Here is an 18,689-nt window from a genome sequence, read left to right as displayed (position 1 = left end):
GAGAAGCAAATTGCTAGTTGGAGATCATTGATAAACACAGAATTCACCGCTGCAACAAAGCACAACGATCCTTTCTAATGTGAATTATTTTCTTGACTTTGCCTAAATGTCCTCCCCTCGCCCTCCTCTTGTTTCTGTGCTTCTCTTATGTTTTGGAACAGCAGGTAAGTTTATTCAAGTGGGTTAGATTTCTGGTTGGATTTAGTTCAAGGGCAGAGAAAGGGTGAATAAACACCGGAGCTTTTCCGGCAGAAGGACAAATCAATAACATCTTTCTTGAACACTGAAGATGGCATTTAATTTCGCAATGACAATAGAATACAATAGAATAACAGAGTTGGAAGGGACCTTGGAGGTCTTCTAGTCCAACCCCCTGCTGAGGCACGGAACCCTACACCATTTCAGACAAATGGTTGTCCGATCTTTTCTTAAAAACCTCCACTGATGGAGCACCCGCAGCTTCTGGAGGCAAAATAATCCACTGGTTAATTGTTCTGCCTGTCAGGACAATAAAATAAACTGAAAACTTAAACAAGCTAAAGCGAAACTTTCTTAAACTCAAGGTTGGCCCTATGATTGCTTCCATGACAGGGCACAGAAGTGTCGGCTTACCCACAATATTTTCTTATGCTTTGAGGCTGTTTCCTGTTGAAGCAACCCAGTAACCTTTCTCTTCTTTCTGAAGTCAATTTCCAATCCAAACTCTGCTTCATTTCATTCCTGAAAAAGGCCCCTGTTGATTTTTCTGCACTCCCCCAAGGCTTTGCCTGCCAATGTCCCGGAAGGGAACTGAACAGGCTGCAACTTCGAAGCACGTAATGCTCAGCTATGTGAGAGAGAAGGATTCACAACATGCCACACAAAAAGAACTTTGAGAAAACAGGTGTGAGCAAAGGAAAATAGCAGAAGGAGAGATTGACTGTCCTCCTTTATATTTTAGGGGTGAAACAGGCCAGCTGATGTTCCAAACGGATGAGATGTAAGGCCTGGTAAAGCTAATCCAGATTTATTTTTTATTTATTTTTTATTTGTCAATTGCTTACAAGATAATAGGTATAAGTAAAACATAGTTATGAATACATGGATACATATAAGAAAAATAAAAGAAACAATAGGACAGGGACGGTAGACACATTGGTGCGCTTATGCACGCCCCCTACAGACCTCTTAGGAAAGGCGTGACATGGTCAATAGTAGACAGTCTAAGGTTAAAGTTTTTGGGGTTTGGGGAAGAAACCACAGAGTCAGGTAGAGTATTCCAGACATTGAGCATTCTGTGGCTGAAGTCGTATTTCCTGCAATCGAGTTTGGTGCGATTAACCTTGAGTTTGTATCTATTGTTTGCTGTTGTGTTGTTATGGTCGAAGTTGAAGTATTCATTGACTGGTAGGACATTGCAATGTATGATTTTATATACTATACTTAGATCAGACCAAAGGCGGCGTAGTTGTAGGTTTTCTAGGTCTAGAATTTCAAGTCTGGTGGCACAAGGTATTCTGCAACAAGTAGAGGAGTGGAGAACTCTTCTTGTGAAATATTTCTGGACTTTCTCAACTGTGTTAATATCAGATACGTAATGTGGGTTCCAGACTGATGAGCTGTATTCGAGTATTCGTCTAGCAAATGTTTTGTATGCTGTAGTTAGTAGTGTGATATTACCAGAGAAAAAGCTATGTGAGATTAGGTGAACAACTCTTAACGCCATTTTGGCTATGTATCTTAAACCACATTCTTCTCACTGAAAACAAGAGCTCACCGAACTCTTGTTAATGCCGTTTTGTGCCTGATCTGCCCTTGGGTTTGAAGGTAGACAACCTAGTTTTCTCAGCACATGGAAGCACCTTGAGATGGAGGTGACCTGATTGCATGGGAGAGAAATACTACAACCGGGGGGTTCACCTTGTTCCTTGGATGGAATTCCAAGATCCCATCTTACGGATAGAGAGAACGAGAGAGATCCTCCAAGGGAATCAGCCATTATAACCTGAAGGAGATTTAAAGAACTGACCCAACAGCCTTAAGGATTCTTGAGGGACCCGCTAAAGAAAGACCAGAAGTCTCACTCTTGCTGCTGAGTATCCACATATCCCTCTCAGCTTTCTTAAACTTCTCATCACCCTGTGTACAATTAACTATATCAACACGTTCAAGTGTCCGCAGCTTTTAAGTTGCCTTTGGAAAATTCCCCTGAGACCGGCCTCTCAGTTATGGGCAGAAAGGAAGAGTATATAAATAGTAAGTCTATCTTAGCCTATTTTCCATGCTCGGGGGGTTGGGGTGGGGTGGGGGTGGAAGGGGAGCCTTGCTTGGCCCCTTCTTCTCACAAATCCTTTTGGAGCGCTGAAGTTCCTTGGCCCAGTGCAGAAATCCGAGCGATGCAATTTTATTGCGTTGTTTATATATTGAGGGAAGAGGATACCAAACCCGTTGCATATACTGAGCCCTTCCTGGGCTCATTAAACCAATGGCATTGCCTTTAAACACACACACACACACACACACACACAGACACACACACAAATGTGGAGGAGAACCCAGATGTCAAGCCCTGAAAGCTGAGGTCCGGATCCTCCAAAGACTTTTGGCCTCTTGCAGGCCATCACACCGTGGGACGCCCAGGCGACCGAAAGCCAAGTTATCGGAGGATTTTGTGTCTTTAAACTCTTGGCTGTGTTTTAATTTATTTTTCCCCTGCTGTTTCCAATTCTCAGCTCAAAGGCTGCAGGAAGGAGGCCAGCTCAGCGAAGTCGAGGGGGAGATTGGGGAAGGCTCAAAAAAAAAACCCAAAACCCAAATCAAAACAAAACCAAACCCCTCGAGCTCGTGATGGGATGTTGGTGGACGGGCCACCCCTGCTTTTTAAGTCGCATCTGGGGGGCGGCTGTCCCGCCAACCCTTTCTCCAAACAAACCGAGCCTTCAAACCAGGGCACCCTGCAGAAACCCAAAGAAATATGTCCTATCTTGGCCTATTTTTTTCCAAGTTTATTTTCTTCCCCACTCCTGGTTCCCCCTCCTTTCCCCCCTCAGGGATTGGAAATAGCAGAGCTGATGTCAGAAGCAGAGAAACCTCTGCCAAAAATGAAATGTTGGATAAACTTACAGGCTTTGCTTCATCCTTTCCTGGCCTTCCCCATCCATTTTATCTTCCCTCCCCCCTCCAGTGTGGTACGGGGTAAAGCCTGTGGGGTAAGGCACCTGGGTGTGTTTAGCCTAATGAAGTTTTTAGCGCGAGGGGTGACTTGGTAGCATCTTCAAGGGCTGTCATGGAGAAGAGAGGGTTGACTTCTTCTCCAAAGCCCCTCAAGCGGGGGGGTGGGATTCAAATGTTTTAACAACCGGTTCTGTGGACATGGCTTTGGTGGTGGGCGTGGCTCGGTGGTCATGTGACTGGGTGGACATGGCTTGGTAGTCAAGTGACTGGCTGGGCATGGCCAACTCAACATCACTCACATCGAGGCGCGCCGATCTCCTCGCCTGGCCTCTCGTGACTGTGGGGATGCTGCAACAGTCGTAAGTGTGAAAAAGGGTCATAAGCCTTTTTTTTTTTTTTCAGGGCCATTGTAACTTTGAATGGTCACTCCACACAAGCAAAGTATCAGCAAAGGAAGGGAAAAAAAAAACACAGAGAAGTTCCAGAGACAGGAAGTCTAGTCTTGCCAAGAATGTAATAAGGGTTAATGGAGAGGCAATTTCTGTAAGCAACACCAGAATGTTTCCTTCCTGCCTTCCTTACAGGATTAGCCCAGTAATTTCTTTTAACAACCAGTTCTCTGAACTGCTTAGAGTGTTAACAACCAGTTCTAGCGAATAGGTGCGAACCTGTAGAATCCCACCCCTGCCCTGAAGGCAGGAGAAGAAGCAATGGGTGGAAGTTCATTAAAGAGAGATCCAATCTAGAAATGAGGAGGAAATTCCTGACAGTGAGAATGATCAATCAGTCGAAAAGCTTGCCTCCTGGATTGTGGGTGCTCCATCTCTGGAGGTTTCCGAGAAGAGATTGTAGGAGAAGAGCAGACTGAGCTAGAAGGTGGAGTTAAATGTGTCATCAGTTTGGAATCATTGCATTGCCACAAGAGACCCAGGTGAATTCCCTTGATCCTTATCTAGAGCCAATTTAGATTTGACAGTTGACTAAAGTCTTGTGTAAGTAGGTAGCAATAATAAATTATTTGGCTTCCTGGTTATTTGTGCCTGAGAAAGATTGGACAACCAAGATGGAATAAACATTCCTGCCTAGAAAGACCTTCATATTCCTTTCCAGCATTATGATTCTGTGATTCAACCAACATGGTTGTTTGGAAAACAATAAAGGTTTGCAAACAATATTCAAACAATTGTCCTTCAATGACAAGAGCTTCAAACCCACAGATAATTTAAACATTGAGATTGTATCGGATCCAAACAGGGCTAGCACATCTGTGGCTTGTTCCCAGACCCTGGGGAGGGGGCTAACTTGATCACAGGCTGCAGTTCTTTTGGGCCTCTCTGAAGGCGACCGCTTAAGCATGGTGGTCTCCAAGACTAGAAACTCACATTTCCTGAAACAGATGGACCTTCGCATCACATTTAGAACACGGGCAAGGGGATTTTAGGCTATCCAGATGTTGCGGGATGTTGCCTCTCCTCATTCTTGGTCATGTTGCCTGAGGCTGCCGAGAGTTGTGCAACATCTGGAGGGCCATCATGAGGCGAATTTGGAGAAGAATGTTACAGTGTACGAAATAAGTGCCATTTTCTCCCACTGTAGCAAGGAAAACCAGGCGAGGTGGAGAGGAGAGATCCTGTTTCAGATTACTTAAGCCTTTGAAAATGCAAACAAATCTGGATATGCCTTCGGGCCAAGGGGTGGTGATCAGAAGAGCGGCGTTGATGGGAACGTAACAGCTCCCATTCCTCGAAGCGGCTGCTCTCTTCTGCCTTAGGCGTAGCTGGAGGAGCAGGTTCTCCACTCACCTGAGCAGTGCCCCCCAACCCTCTTGAGTTGCCACAGGGTTGGGGCCTCCCCTTTCAAAGTAGGAGGGACCCAGAGAAGTCCATTGGGTGCTCTGCCGTGGGAATCTTGGAGAAGGGCTGTCTGCTGAAGAAACGGGACCACCAGCGATGGTGGGAAGGTGGTCTGAGGGGAGGCTGTGCCATGACGGGAGGCAGTTTTCCCACCAGTGAAGATAGCATGCTGGGGTTGAGCCGCTTTTGCTGGCGAGAAGAGCTCATTCCAAAGAGTGAACAAGCTGCTTCCTAGAAATGGGAAGTTTGAAGATATGAGTCAGGAGGAGAGGACATCAAGACCCTGGGAACCAAGAGCTTCAGAGGCGGCTCTGTTAGAGTTCATACCAACTATCTCTTGATCCAGTATAAGTAGTAATCTTTCTGAATCAAGCATTTGTGTTCGTTTAAATGCATACATTGGATTTCCATGACCTGGAGGATGCAGTGATGTGGGGCTACTTTGGTTCTTCTTCTTCTTCTTCTTCTTCTTCTTCTTCTTCTTCTTCTTCTTCTTCTTCTTCTTCTTCTTCTTCTTCTTCTTCTTCTTCTTCTTCTTCTTCTTCTTCTTCTTCTTCTTCTTCTTTCCTCCTCCTCCTCCTCCTCCTCCTCCTCCTCCTCCTCCTCCTCTTCTTCCTCCTCCTCCCTCCTTCTCCTCTTCTTTCATTCTTCCTTCCTCCTCTTCCTCCTCCTTCTTCTTCTTCTTCTTCTTCTTCTTCTTCTTCTTCTTCTTCTTCTTCTTCTTCTTCTCCTCCTCCTCCTCCTCCTCCTCCTCCTCCTCCTCCTCCTCCTCTTCATTCTTTCTTCTCCTCTTCTCCTCCTCCTCCTCCCCTCCTCCTCCCTGCTTCCTCCTTCTCTTCCTCCTCCTCCTCCTCTCCTCTTCCCTCCTCCTCCTCCTCCTCCTCCTCCTCCTCTTCATTCTTCTTCTTCCTTCTCCTCCTCCTCCTCCTCCTCCTCCTCCCCCTCCTCCTCCTTTTCTTCTAGCTTGTTCAAAGAGAAAAATAGATCCGTTTACTGAGTTACAAAGCATTTATTTGGGATGGGCGAACACGGGAGGAGGCATCGTGCCCCCTTAAAAGGACAATTTTACAGGGGAAATTTTAGCCGCGCAAACCGGAGGGGTTGAAATAGAATTGGGGCTGCTCACAACCCAGGCCCTGCCCGTCCCTGACCTGGAGGAAGATATCCCCAGTTTACTTGTGGTAAACCACAACGCCAAAACCTTAAAGCTTGTACCCTTCCCCTCCCGCTACCCTCCCTGACCAATGGACAGCCCAGAAAATTCTGCTGCTGCTGCTGCTGCTGAAAATATCACATGCCCCCTTTTAGCGGTAAGTGCTGTTGGGTAGACTTCTCCACCTCAAAGCTTTCTGGGCTGGCAATCCCCGCCTTCCACGTGCCAGCTTGCTTCCTCTGAGATATTGCCCTGATGCTTGTAAAGACAGTAAAGTAAATATTATAACAGCTTTGCAAATCCCAAAGAGTCTGTCATTCGAATCCTGTTCCTATAAAACATCTCGTTTGCAAAAGCAGCCTCCCCCTGGATGGGGAGAAGGTATATTTCGCTAAGATCCATACAGACTGTGCTAATCTTTACTTAGTGTGTTATAAGCTCCTGTGGCCCAGATCTGAGTTACTGGCACAACAGAGACGCCTGTCGCGGATTAATATTGGCTGGACTATCTAAATATTGGCTGTGCTATCTATGCATGGACCCGATTTTTGAGGAACTTCTATGGGGAACAGGGAATTAGGCCCCCATCCTCCGATGTTTATAGTTTTGGGTATGAAACAATTGCAAATCAAGAAAGGAACACCCTTCTAAAACCTTAAAAAACTGGTCGTTTTTCTTCTGAAGAAAATACCACCCTGGATTCCAGGAGTGGAGGAATCAACGATTTTGGGCTTGGTGCGTCCAACAATACTGTTCTGGAAGTTTTTGCTGTGGTTTTTTTCCTGATCTCTCCTAAAAGGTGGGGGATTTTTATTATTTTTTTTATAAAAGAAGCCATATTGCTGGCCAAAAGATTTGGACTGTGCACTAGATGGTGCCCTAATGCAACTGTTGAATCTCACCCATTTTGAAACATCTCAAAACTTGTCTCCGTTCCACGTTTAAGCAATTAGGGTCTCTCGGTTTGAAAGAACAGCTCTAGGATAGATTGTCCTGGAAAAAAGATATATTTATGTCAATATTAGGAGTTCCAAAAAAAATGATAGCATTGATGGCAATCGGCCAATTGGCAATCAATCAATCAATCAATCCTATATCTAAGGCAAAGCCAGTTTGCCCTAGTGGTGCAAGCCCAAGACCAGGACAATATGAGTTGTAGTCCCATCTTAGATATGAAAGCCGGCTGGGTGACTTTGGGCCAATCAGCAGGAGACGGTGAGTTCTAGTCCTGTCTTAGACATGAAAGCTGAGTGGGTGGCTTTGGGTCAGTCACCAGGAGACGGTGAGTTCTAGTCCTGTCTTAGACATGAAAGCTGAGTGGGTGGCTTTGGGTCAGTCACCAGGAGACGGTGAGTTCTAGTCCTGTCTTAGACATGAAAGCTGACTGGGTGACTTTGGGTCAGTCACCAGGAGATGGTGAGTTCTAGTCCTGTCTTAGACATGAAAGCTGACCAGGTGACTTTGGGCCAGTCACCAGGAGACGGTGAGTTCTAGTCCTGTCTTAGACATGAAAGCTGAGTGGGTGGCTTTGGGTCAGTCACCAGGAGACGGTGAGTTCTAGTCCTGTCTTAGACATGAAAGCTGACCGGGTGACTTTGGGCCAATCACCAGGAGATGGTGAGTTCTTGTCCTGCCTTAGACATGAAAGCTAGCTGGATGATTATGGGGAAATCATCAAACAACAAAACAATGAATGCTGCAGTTTAAATAATAACAACCCCCCCTCTGTAATTTTTGGTGGGATAATTTGATTGGACTCTGGATTTGATTGTTTTTGGGCTCTGAATTGCCTGACAGTGTGACTCAGAAACTTATTAATCAGCTGGTGGCTTTGCCAGAGACCTCAACCTGACCTTGGTGGAGAACACAATGCTCAACCATGGATCCAGGATGTCTCCTCTGCTGTCAGAAATCTTATCATCGCCGGGAAAGAAAATGAGTTTTTCTCTCGTAATAGTTTATCCTCAAGAATGTCAGGAACATGACATATTGATGGACACAGTGCTAGAGATTATTATTATTATTATTATTACTATTATTACTACTATTATTATTATTATTATTATTATTATTATTATTATTATTATTATTATTATTATTATTATTATTACTATTATTATTATTTGTTTTTTGGTTTCCCGGATCTTCTTCCCTTGGTTTACGAGTGTTGGGCAGTTGTTCTAAATTGAAGGTGGACATCTATTTATTTATTTGATTTGTCAATTGCTTAAAAGATAATAGGTATAAGTATATGCATAGTTATGAATACATGAAATGGGTACATATAAGAAAAATAAAAGAAAAAATAGGACAGGGACGGTAGGCATGTTGGTGCGCTTATGCACGCCCCCTACAGGCCTCTTAGGAAAGGGGTGAGGTCCCTAGTAGACAGTCTAAGGTTAAAGTTTTTGGGGTTTGGGGAAGAAACTACAGAGTCAGGTAGAGTATTCCAGATATTGACCACTCTGTGGCTGAAGTCGTATTTCCTGCCATCAAGTTTGCTGCAGTTAACCTTGAGTTTGTATCTATTGTGTGCTCTTGTATTGTTATGGTTGAAGCTGAAGTATTCATTGATAGGTAGGACATTGCAATGTATGATTTTATATACCATACTTAGATCAGACCAAAGACGGCGTAATTCAAGGTTTTCTAGGTCTAGAATTTCAAGTCTGGCGGCATAAGGTATTCTGCAACAAGTAGAGGAGTGGAGAACTCTTCTTGTGAAATATTTCTGGACTTTCTCAACTGTGCTAATATCAGATACGTAATGTGGGTTCCAGACTGATGGAGCTGTATTCGAGTATTGGTCTAGCAAATGTTTTGTATGCTCTAGTTAGTAGTGTGATATTACCAGAGAAAAAGCTACGTAGGATTAGGTGAACAACTCTTAACGCCTTTTTGGCTATGTAGTTACAGTGGGCTCTAGCACTTCAGATCATTAGAGATGAGTACTCCAAGGTCCTTTACAGAGCTTGGATCATCAACATCCTTTCGAGCAACTCTACATTTTGCTGGAGGTAGCAGAAAAAGCTCCAGAAAATGCACATTGTCCTAGTTTGCGATGCTGACCTCTCTTTTTCAGATTCATTGGCAGCAGAGTTGCCGGATCTCAGAAGGTTTCCTCAAGGGGATGAGGGCCAAAATCTGCCTTCTAGCAAAGGTCCACGAAGTGTGTGTGAAAAACAGGAAAGGAAGTTTTTTTCCCGGAAGGTTCATTTCCCTTAATAGCTGCCGACCCTTCAACAGCAACCTTTGCAAAATGCAATTAAACTGGGTAATGAATTGAAACAAGAGTATCAGGACCTGTCTCTCTCTCTCTCTCTCTCTTCACTTGGCACCACTCAGCTCGTTGTGAAATCTACAACGTTGCTCCTGGTTACAGGAGGGGTTAGCAAAACATCCGAGAAGATAATGCTTTTCCAAAGCTCACCTTAGCACTTCCTCTGGTTCTTGAGGGACTTCCTGTTTGCGTTTCTCCTCCATACGTGGCAGGACTTTACAAAGATGTGATCAAAATGAATAACTAACAGCTGTCTCAATTTTTTTCGGAAGGACTTTTGTAAAACCCAACTTTTACTACTTGGTTTGTTACTCAATACAAGGTGGAGAACGTGCATTGGTACGTTTTCCTCTTCCCATTTCCCCAGCAACAACAACCCTGTGAAGTGTGTTGGGCTGAGAGAGGGGGACTGATCCAAAGTTATCCAGCTAGCTTTCATGCCTAAGGCAGAACTATAATCACCCGTCTCCTGGTGATTGACCCAAAGTTATCCAGCTAGCTTTCATGCCTAAGGCAGAACTAGAATTCCCTGTCTCCTGGTGATTGACCCAATGTTATCCAGTTGGCTTTCATGCCTAAGGCAGAACTAGAACTCCCCATCTCCTGGTGATTGACCCAAAGTTATCCAACTGGCTTTCATGCCTAAGGCAGGACTAGAACTCCCCATCTTCTGGCGATTGACCCAATGTTATCCAGCTAGCTTTCATGCCTAAGGCAGATCTAGAATTCTCTGTCTCCTGGTAATTGACCCAAAGTTATCCAGATAGCTTTCATGTCTAAGGTTGGACTAGAACTCCCTGTCTCCTGGTGAATGACCCAAAGTTATCCAGCTAGCTTTCATGCCTAAGGCATGACTAGAACTCACTGTCACCTTGGCAATATCCTCATGAACAGCTTTGTTGAGATGACCTCATTGTCTTATCACCCATGATATGGTTAGCCAACACAAGCTTCCAATATAAACAAACACGCTGTTTATTGACTGATGACTAGATTATATGCAGAAGGGAAACATAAGACTCCATGGCTCATCCGGCAGCTGGCTAAAACTGAACTTGTCTGGCTTCTAGCTTGTTGTCCTTGGTTGAATGTTGGAAAATCCGTCTCCTCTGAGAATCTTGAACGGAAACTGCAAGAGAGGACAACAATGAGCTAGGATACAACTTTGGGTAGACCAATTCCACGGGCAGAGTGAGTGAGTCTATCTTTCCATCTCAGCTTCCATCCAACTTCTGCCTGAATTCCTTCCCTTAACGTCTTGTTTTGAGCACCTGTCTGCATCCTTTGACTTTGATTAGATTTGGTCCAGTTAGGCCTTTAGTGTGGCATACCCACTGTCTACATAGTCCTTGACGTACAACCGTTCACTTAGTGACTATTTGACGTCACACTCAGTTTTGTGACCTTTTTTACCATGGCCATTAAGCCAACCACACAGCCATGATCAAATCTGGTTTTGTTGAAAGCCAGTTGGGAAGGTGGCAGATGGGGATTACACAAACCTGGGATCCATCATAAATACATGCCAGTTGGTAAGTGCCTGAATTTTGACCCTATGACCATGAGGATGCTGCAGTGGTCATAACCTGAGGATCAGCCACCCCCTAACTTCTCAGGTTTTGTAAAAAAGACAGTGGGAGAGATAAGCAAGACTGGCCAGATTCTCTTAATGTAGCCTTCCAATGAGCATAGTCCAACCCTCTTCCAAGGCAGGAATCCTCCTTATACATTCGATTTTGCAGCTACTAAGATTGTCGGAGGAGCAGGCATTAAAAACAGCCAGGGAAGTGATTGAAATCTGGGAAATGGGACCTTCGTCCGTCAACAGGAGTGCTGATTTATCACCAGCTTCTCAAGTGCTTAGAAAGCAAAGGCTGGGCAGCACAAACAAGCCATGAACACACCCCAATCAACACCCCAAAAGCCACAAACAACAGGCGCTATAAATACCACACACGCTCCCTGAGGACGAACTTCTGCACAAGTCCGAAAGCTCAGAAGACAGAACTTCTGGTCCCCCCCGGGAGCGACCCAGATAAATAGAAGGAGCTCCTATGATCTTGTTTCCTGCCTGGTCTACCTGAGAAGGTTGACATCAACTTTGAGGGTCTCCTTCATTGACCCCCCACACCCCCCCTTGGGGACTGACCTACAGATGTTTTTGGAGATGGGACACTCCAACTTGACCGTTCCTTCCCACGGCTTCCTCATTTGAACCCAGGGCCGTGCTTTGGTGCATTTTGCGGCCCCACAGGGGCAGCGGCAACTTCATCCTAAGCTGCCATAGCAAACTCCACCACAAGTACCGCCTCTTCACCATGCCTCCGTAACACGTGGTCCAAGCCAGGATGACTGCCTCCTTCTTCTTGGTCAGTTTCTCCTCCCTCTCTTCTCCCTCCTCCTTCGTCCCTGCCTTAATTTTGCTCTTCCTCCACTCAAGGGCTGCAGGCTATAAAGCAGACAGTCCCCCAGAAGGAAAAGAACGGCAGTTGGAAGACCAAGACTCTAGAATTCTCCGTCGATTGCCTTGGCAACCCTCTTCTGGCCATTGGTCCACGTTTCTTGGTCTTTCCTAGGGGGGCTTATCAAACAGGACCCCTGAACAAGTGTCACCCAGCTATGCAAAATATCCAGAAAGCAAGAACAACGCAATAAATATTTCACATCTAACGTACTTTTTAATGCATCTCCTCTTGGAAATTTTTAAGAATTTCCAGCCTCTTTTTTATTTTAGGTTTCATCTTTAAAATAGATCTTTTGAAATATCTTTAAAGATATCTAAGGTACCTTTAATGGTTGTCCTCTTGGAAATTTAAATAACTTCTCAGCTTCTTTTTTTTATTTTACGTTTAATCTTGAAAAAGATATCTTTTTAGATATTTTGAAAGATACCTAAAGTATCTTTCATGCCCCTCCTCTTGGAAATTTTAAGAATTTCCCAGCCTATTTTACAATGGAGTTAATTAAGGCGAAAACTCTTTCAAGGGTTTCAAATGTTCCTTTTATGATGTCTGCCATTGTCCTTTATGAGACAAACAGCCGGTGGGTTCTCCACGTAACCTGGAGTTTTTAGACATCATTATTATTATTTGCCTCGTGAAAATTGACATTAGCGCTTTTAAGATGGCCGTCTTCAGGAAAACAAGGTTCCCCTCCCCCGCTTTTTCTTGGTCAAGGCCATTTCTTTCGCTATCTTTTTAGCCCTAAACAATAGAGAGGGTCCCCTAAAAGACCTTGGAGACACTTGCAAGTTTCGAGGGTTTTTTTTATTTAAAAAAAACATTTTAAGAATAAACCCAGCTGGGAAAGAGTAAGGTCACCCATAAAACTGCTGTATGTGGAATGTTACCTTGAATCTATTTTTTTATTATTATTCACGTTTCATGTGTAATCGATGTCTTTTATTGTTGGATTACTTGCTTCCTGACATACCAAATATACTAAATGTACTTAGCCAATAAAGAATTCTATTCTATTCTATTCTATTCTATTCTATTCTATTCTTTTCTATTCTATTCTATTCTATTCTACTATTCTTATTCCTTATTCTATTCTTATTCTTCCATTCCATTCCATTCCATTCCATTCTATTCCATTCCATTCCATTCTATTCTATTCTATTCTATTCTATTCTATTCTATTCTATTCTATTCTATTCTTATTCTTATTCTTATTCTTCCATTCTATTCCATTCTATTCCCTATTCTATTCTATTCTATTATTCTTATTCCTTATTCTATTCTTATTCTTCTATTCTATTCTATTCTATTCTATTCTATTCTATTCTATTCTATTCTATTCTATTCTATTCTTATTCTTCCATTCTATTCCCTATTCTATTCTATTCTATTCTATTCTATTCTTATTCTTCCATTCTATTCCATTCCATTCCATTCTATTCTATTCTATTCTATTCTATTCTATTCTATTCTATTCTATTCTATTCTATTCTATTCTATTCTACTATTCTTATTCCTTATTCTATTCTATTCTATTCTATTCTATTCTATTCTATTCTATTCTATTCTATTCTATTCTAATACCTTATTCTATGCTTATTCCTTATTTAATTCTTATTCTTCTATTCTGTTCTTATTCTTCTATTCTGTTCTGTTCTATTGTAGTTCTAGTTCTAGTTCTTAATCTATTCTTATTCTTACTCTTCTATTCTTTTCTATTCTATTCTATTCTACTCTATTCTATGTTGTATGTGTCAATTGTTTCTGTACCCTGTCAAAAGATTTAACTCCTCCTTTAATAAATGCTTTCTGCATTGCCTGAATTACAGATAGTCATTGATTTACAGCAGTTCATTTAGTGACCATTCAAAGTTACAATGGCCCTGGAAAAAGTGACAGGGCCATTTTTTCCCCACAGTTACAACTTTTGTCGCACCGCCATGATCAGGTGATCAACCTCTTGGCGAGTGGCTCGTTTTACGACCGTTGCTGTGCCCCAAGGTCATGTGATCATCTTTTGCAACCTTTTGACCAGCAAAATCAAGGGAGGGGAAAACTCGATTCACTTAACAAATGTCTGGCTTAGAGAGGTCGTAAAACGGAACAAAACTCACTTAACCCATGTCTCACTTAACAGAAATTTTGGGCTCAATTGGGGTTGTAAGTCGAGATCTACCTGTGTTTGATGATTTGTATTTTTGGTTGGCCACAGAAGGCCCCATGCACAGGTCAAAGAATTTCTTTCTCAAATTCGGGGAATCAAGTCCGTATCAGCTCCACGATGCAATGCCTGTTTATCGTTCGACTGTTTAAGATCTCCTGCCCCTTTATTATATTTTTATTTTATTTTTATTTTATTATTTATTATTTTTATTATATTTTTGCCTTTATTACGGGATATTATCCCCTATTATTATCCGCTTCTTCTCCCCATCTTGTTTCTGTTATAAATGAGCACAGTGTAAAAAATTACAGGCATAAATATCTATCTAGGAGAATATGATTATAATATGGCTTTCAATAAACAATAAAACCAGCCAATTTCTCTTTCTGCATGATCGGTCTGTTTGCTGTGACTTGCTATTTCTCATTTTACGCGTTTCGGCACTATCTCATTCTAAGCATCTCCTTAACCATGTTGGAAGGGAGGGAAATTTAACAGCGATTATCAAGGGTGGCCCATCTGCTTCGGATACGCTGACACATGCAGATAATTGTGTATATACACACACACACACACAGAAAATAAAATAAGCAAATAGCCAAGCCCCAGTGAATAAGCTCAAATCAAAACCAGCTTCAAGTTTTGTAGAATTCTTTTATTGGCCAAGTGTGATTGGACACCCAAGGAATTTGTCTTGGTGCAAATGCTCTCAGTGTACATAAAAGAAAAGATGCATTCATCAAAAATCATCAGGTACAATACTTAATCATAGTCCTAGGGTACAATAAGCAATCAAATCATACTAGGAAACAGTCAATATAAATCATAAGGATACAAGTGACAGAGATACAGTCATACAGTCACAAGTGGGAGGAGATGGGTAAAAGGGAAGGATTGGAGGATTGATAGTAATAGTAATGCAGACTTAATAAACAGTTGGACAGTGTTGAGGGAATTATTTGTTTAGCATATGTGAGCGATCTTGCTTTTTACAATCATTGGGAGGACTAAAAGTTCTTTTTTTAAAAGAACAATCATTCCCTGAACATTATCGGCATTGACAAAATGCCCATCGGTCAATTGCAAAAGAAAGCTTTACTTGGGAAAAGCTTATATCCTGCGACGGTACTTTTAATACTTTTCACACAGTCAAGCAACAACATCTGCCTATCTATCTAGATCAGGGGTCTCCAACCTTGGCAACTTTAAGCCTGGAGGACTTCAACTCCCAGAATTCCCCAACCAGCTTTGCTCTGGGAGTTGAAGTCCTCCAGGCTTAAAGTTGCCAAGGTTCGAGACCCCTGATCTAGATCCTTGGGAAGAATTCGATAGATGGATCCAATCTGAACATCTGGCTGGCTATGACAATGCCGGCTCTTCTTCAAGAAGAGCGCTTCCAAAACCCCAGGGACACTTTTCCAGGTGTTTACCAGCAGGTTTTTTTTTTAAAAAAAAGGTAGGATTAAACTGCCTTGCTGTTTTCAGTAACAACTTCAAATAAATCAAAATAATTGTCGGGGTTTTTTTCCCCCCGCTCTTCTACATCAGAAGGGATTTGATATCTTGGCAAGTAACTGTATTTTTTTAAAAAAGGCATATTTACTTACTTACAGTATCCTAGCCTTGAAAGATGTTGGAGATGATGATCTTATCAAATTGGCTAGGCAGAGGATGGAATTAATGATGGAGTTTACCTGCAAAGTGCCAGCGAAGGTGGTGTTTGGACTTTAAAGCAGAATGTAATTAAATACCTTAATGCTGTTTTTGATCAGAGGAATCAAAGGCAGATAAAAGCTAAAAATAGATGAAGTTCCCTGGCTATGATTAAACTCAATGAGGCATGGGAGATGTGTGTGTGTGTGTGTGTGTGTGTGAGAGAGAGAGAGAGAGAGAGAGAGAGAGAGAGAGAGCAGTCATAATTTAAAGAAATTTGACTTGCTATGAAATCAAATGAGACCCAAGGGAACTTTTGAACAGGAATGTAGCTTTTTCTTAAAAAGAAAAAAGAGAGAGTTGATAACTATCCATGGCCTCTCCATGACAGATATGAATCATACAGGGAGGTAAAACTTCAATTTCCTTTCCCCTAAGATGCATGATTAAAATTGCCTGCTTCAAAGCAACGTATACAATTATCCTACAGGCACCAAGGTGTGCGTTCCGCAAATTGAAAATGATATCCAGAGAAGATGCATTGGTAAAGATGAAAGGGTCCCAAGGTAAGTTTTCTTTGTAAGAAGACAAACTTTTCCAAAAAGGTTGGACTTCAAAAAATAGGTGAATCACCTGAAGGTAAAACTTGAAGTAATTTACAGGAGATTATCAGGATGTTTGACTGGAATTAGCTAATAGCGGCAATGAAACTCCCCAGTTTTAAAAATAAATACATGAAAGAAAAATGGCATGAAATGAAGATAATTTGGCTTCTACTCCTAGGCTCCATGCAAAATGGTTGAAGTTCAAAGAAGTATTTCTTTGCCACCTGTTTACTCTGATCTTAGAGAATAACTGATTACCTATTTGTCCTTCTAAAGCCCTTTCCATAATCAAAAGATTTCACACACACACCCCCGACTCTGACCTGGCCCTTAAAAAAAAAAAATAGAAGAAAAGATTAAAAGGAAATCAAACATGAATTTTCTCCACTTCTTCCTGATGGAGTTAATTCTCCAGACATGGTCGCCTCGAACAATTTCACGGAGAATTATCTCGAGAAAAGGCCTGCTTCACCACTTCAATTCCATCTTTCCTTACTTTAAATTGTGTTTTCCTTTGAAGTCTTTAAATAAAGCCACAGAATGGCATACCCTTGTGAAAAGTATGTAAGATGGCACTGAAATATTAGACAAAAAAGTCTTTTCTACAGCATCATTAAAGGAAAACGTAGGGAAGTTAATATTACAATCATACATGCATCTGCCCAGGAATGTATTGACTTTATTGAATTTAACTGACTTTATTCTCAAATATTAACATGTAAGATGAAAGCATTGGGGATTTTACAATCTTTTGATATTACTTCTCTATGCCAGTTGTTGTTTTTTTTTAAGAAAAAAAGGGTTTTATTTGAGAAAAAAAAAACACCAGAGTTTTTCTTTCAAAAAAACAGAGTTTTTTTTATGAAGAACGATTGTAGGAACTGGGTATGGCTAGTCTAGAGAAAAGAAGGGCTAGGGGGGTGACATGACAGCAGTATTCAAGTATTTGAGGGGCTGTCACGAAGAGGAAGGGTCAACTTATTTTCCAAAGTACCAGAAGGCAAAAGAAGAAACAATGGATGGAAACTAATCAAGGAGAGAAGCAACCTGGAATTAGGGAGAAACCTCCCATCAGTGAGGACAATTAACCAGTGGAACAGCTCGCCACTAGAAGTTGTGGTTGCTCCATCACTGGTGGATTTTTAAGAAGAGACTGGACAGCTACTTGTCTCTAATTGTATAGGATCTCTCCTGCTTGAGCAGGGTTGGACTAGAAGACCTCAAGGTCCCTTCCAGCTTTATTCCAATTAACTGAAGTTACCAAATAATCAGAGGTTAACAGATAGGTTGGATTGCTCTCAGGTTGCCTATCAACCATTACTCAATGAGCTGAAAAGGCAACCTTCTTATTTTGAATTTTAAAACTCTGCAGGATATTTATTCATAGATTGGCTTGTCCAGCTAGTGATTTTTTTTTTCCTTTGAAAGTTCGTCGACATGGGGTTTGGAAGGCCGACATTATATCCTGCCAATTTGGGATTTATCAATACACCAAGGATTTTACTGAGACAGGATGTTTCAAAGGAGATTGTTAAAGAGCTGCAATTGTTGTAAACACACGCCAGTGGCCAAACACCCCAATTTTGATCGCATGACCCATGGAGATGCTACGACGGAGATAAGTATGAGGCCCAGTTGTAAGTCACGTTGTTTTTTTCCCCCCAGCCCTGTTGTAACTTCAAACAGTTGCTAAAATATGAATTGTAAGTCAAGCACTATTTTTATGGCTAGGTTGCCGGTCCAACAGCCAGCCGAGGTGGACAAAATCCATCCAAGGGAGAGAAAAAAGAAGTCTCATCCAAAGCAGTGTGTTTTCACTCTCCGTTGTGGGTCAGCTGAACAAAACACACGTTATCTCTACGTCTCCCTAGAAACTCCTGGCTGGGCCAACGGGAAGCTCAGCTCATCTTATGGAGCCTCACATCTTTGAAAACACCCAGCTTGGCTGTTGGGAATGGCTGCTGCAATGGTTGGGTCTCACTTTTTTTTTCTTTCTTTCTTTCTTTCTTTCTTTTTCTTTCTTTCTTTCTTTCTTTCTTTCTTTCTTTCTTTCTTTCTTTCCTTCCTTCTTTCTCTTCCTTTTTCTTTGTTTCTTTATTTCTCTTTCTTCCTTCCTTCCTTCTTTCTCTTTCTTCCTTTCTCTTTCTTTCTTTCTTTCTTTCTTTCTCTTCTTTCTTTCTTTCTTTCTTTCTTTCTTTCTTTCTTTCTTTCTCTTTCTCTTCTTTCTTTCTTTCTTTCTCGTTCTTTCTTTCTTTCCTTTTTCTTTGTTTCTTTCTTTGTTTCTTTCTTTCTTCTTTCTCTCCTTTCTCTCCTTTATTTCTTTCTTTCTCTTTCTCTCCTTTCTCTTTCTTTCTTTCTCTTTCTCTCCT

This window comes from Pseudonaja textilis, chromosome 13 (assembly GCF_049901715.1).
Source record: "Pseudonaja textilis isolate UNSWEBS1 chromosome 13, rPseTex1.2, whole genome shotgun sequence".
NCBI classification, from domain to species: Eukaryota; Metazoa; Chordata; class Lepidosauria; order Squamata; family Elapidae; genus Pseudonaja; species Pseudonaja textilis.
This window is presented reverse-complemented; position numbering follows the sequence as displayed.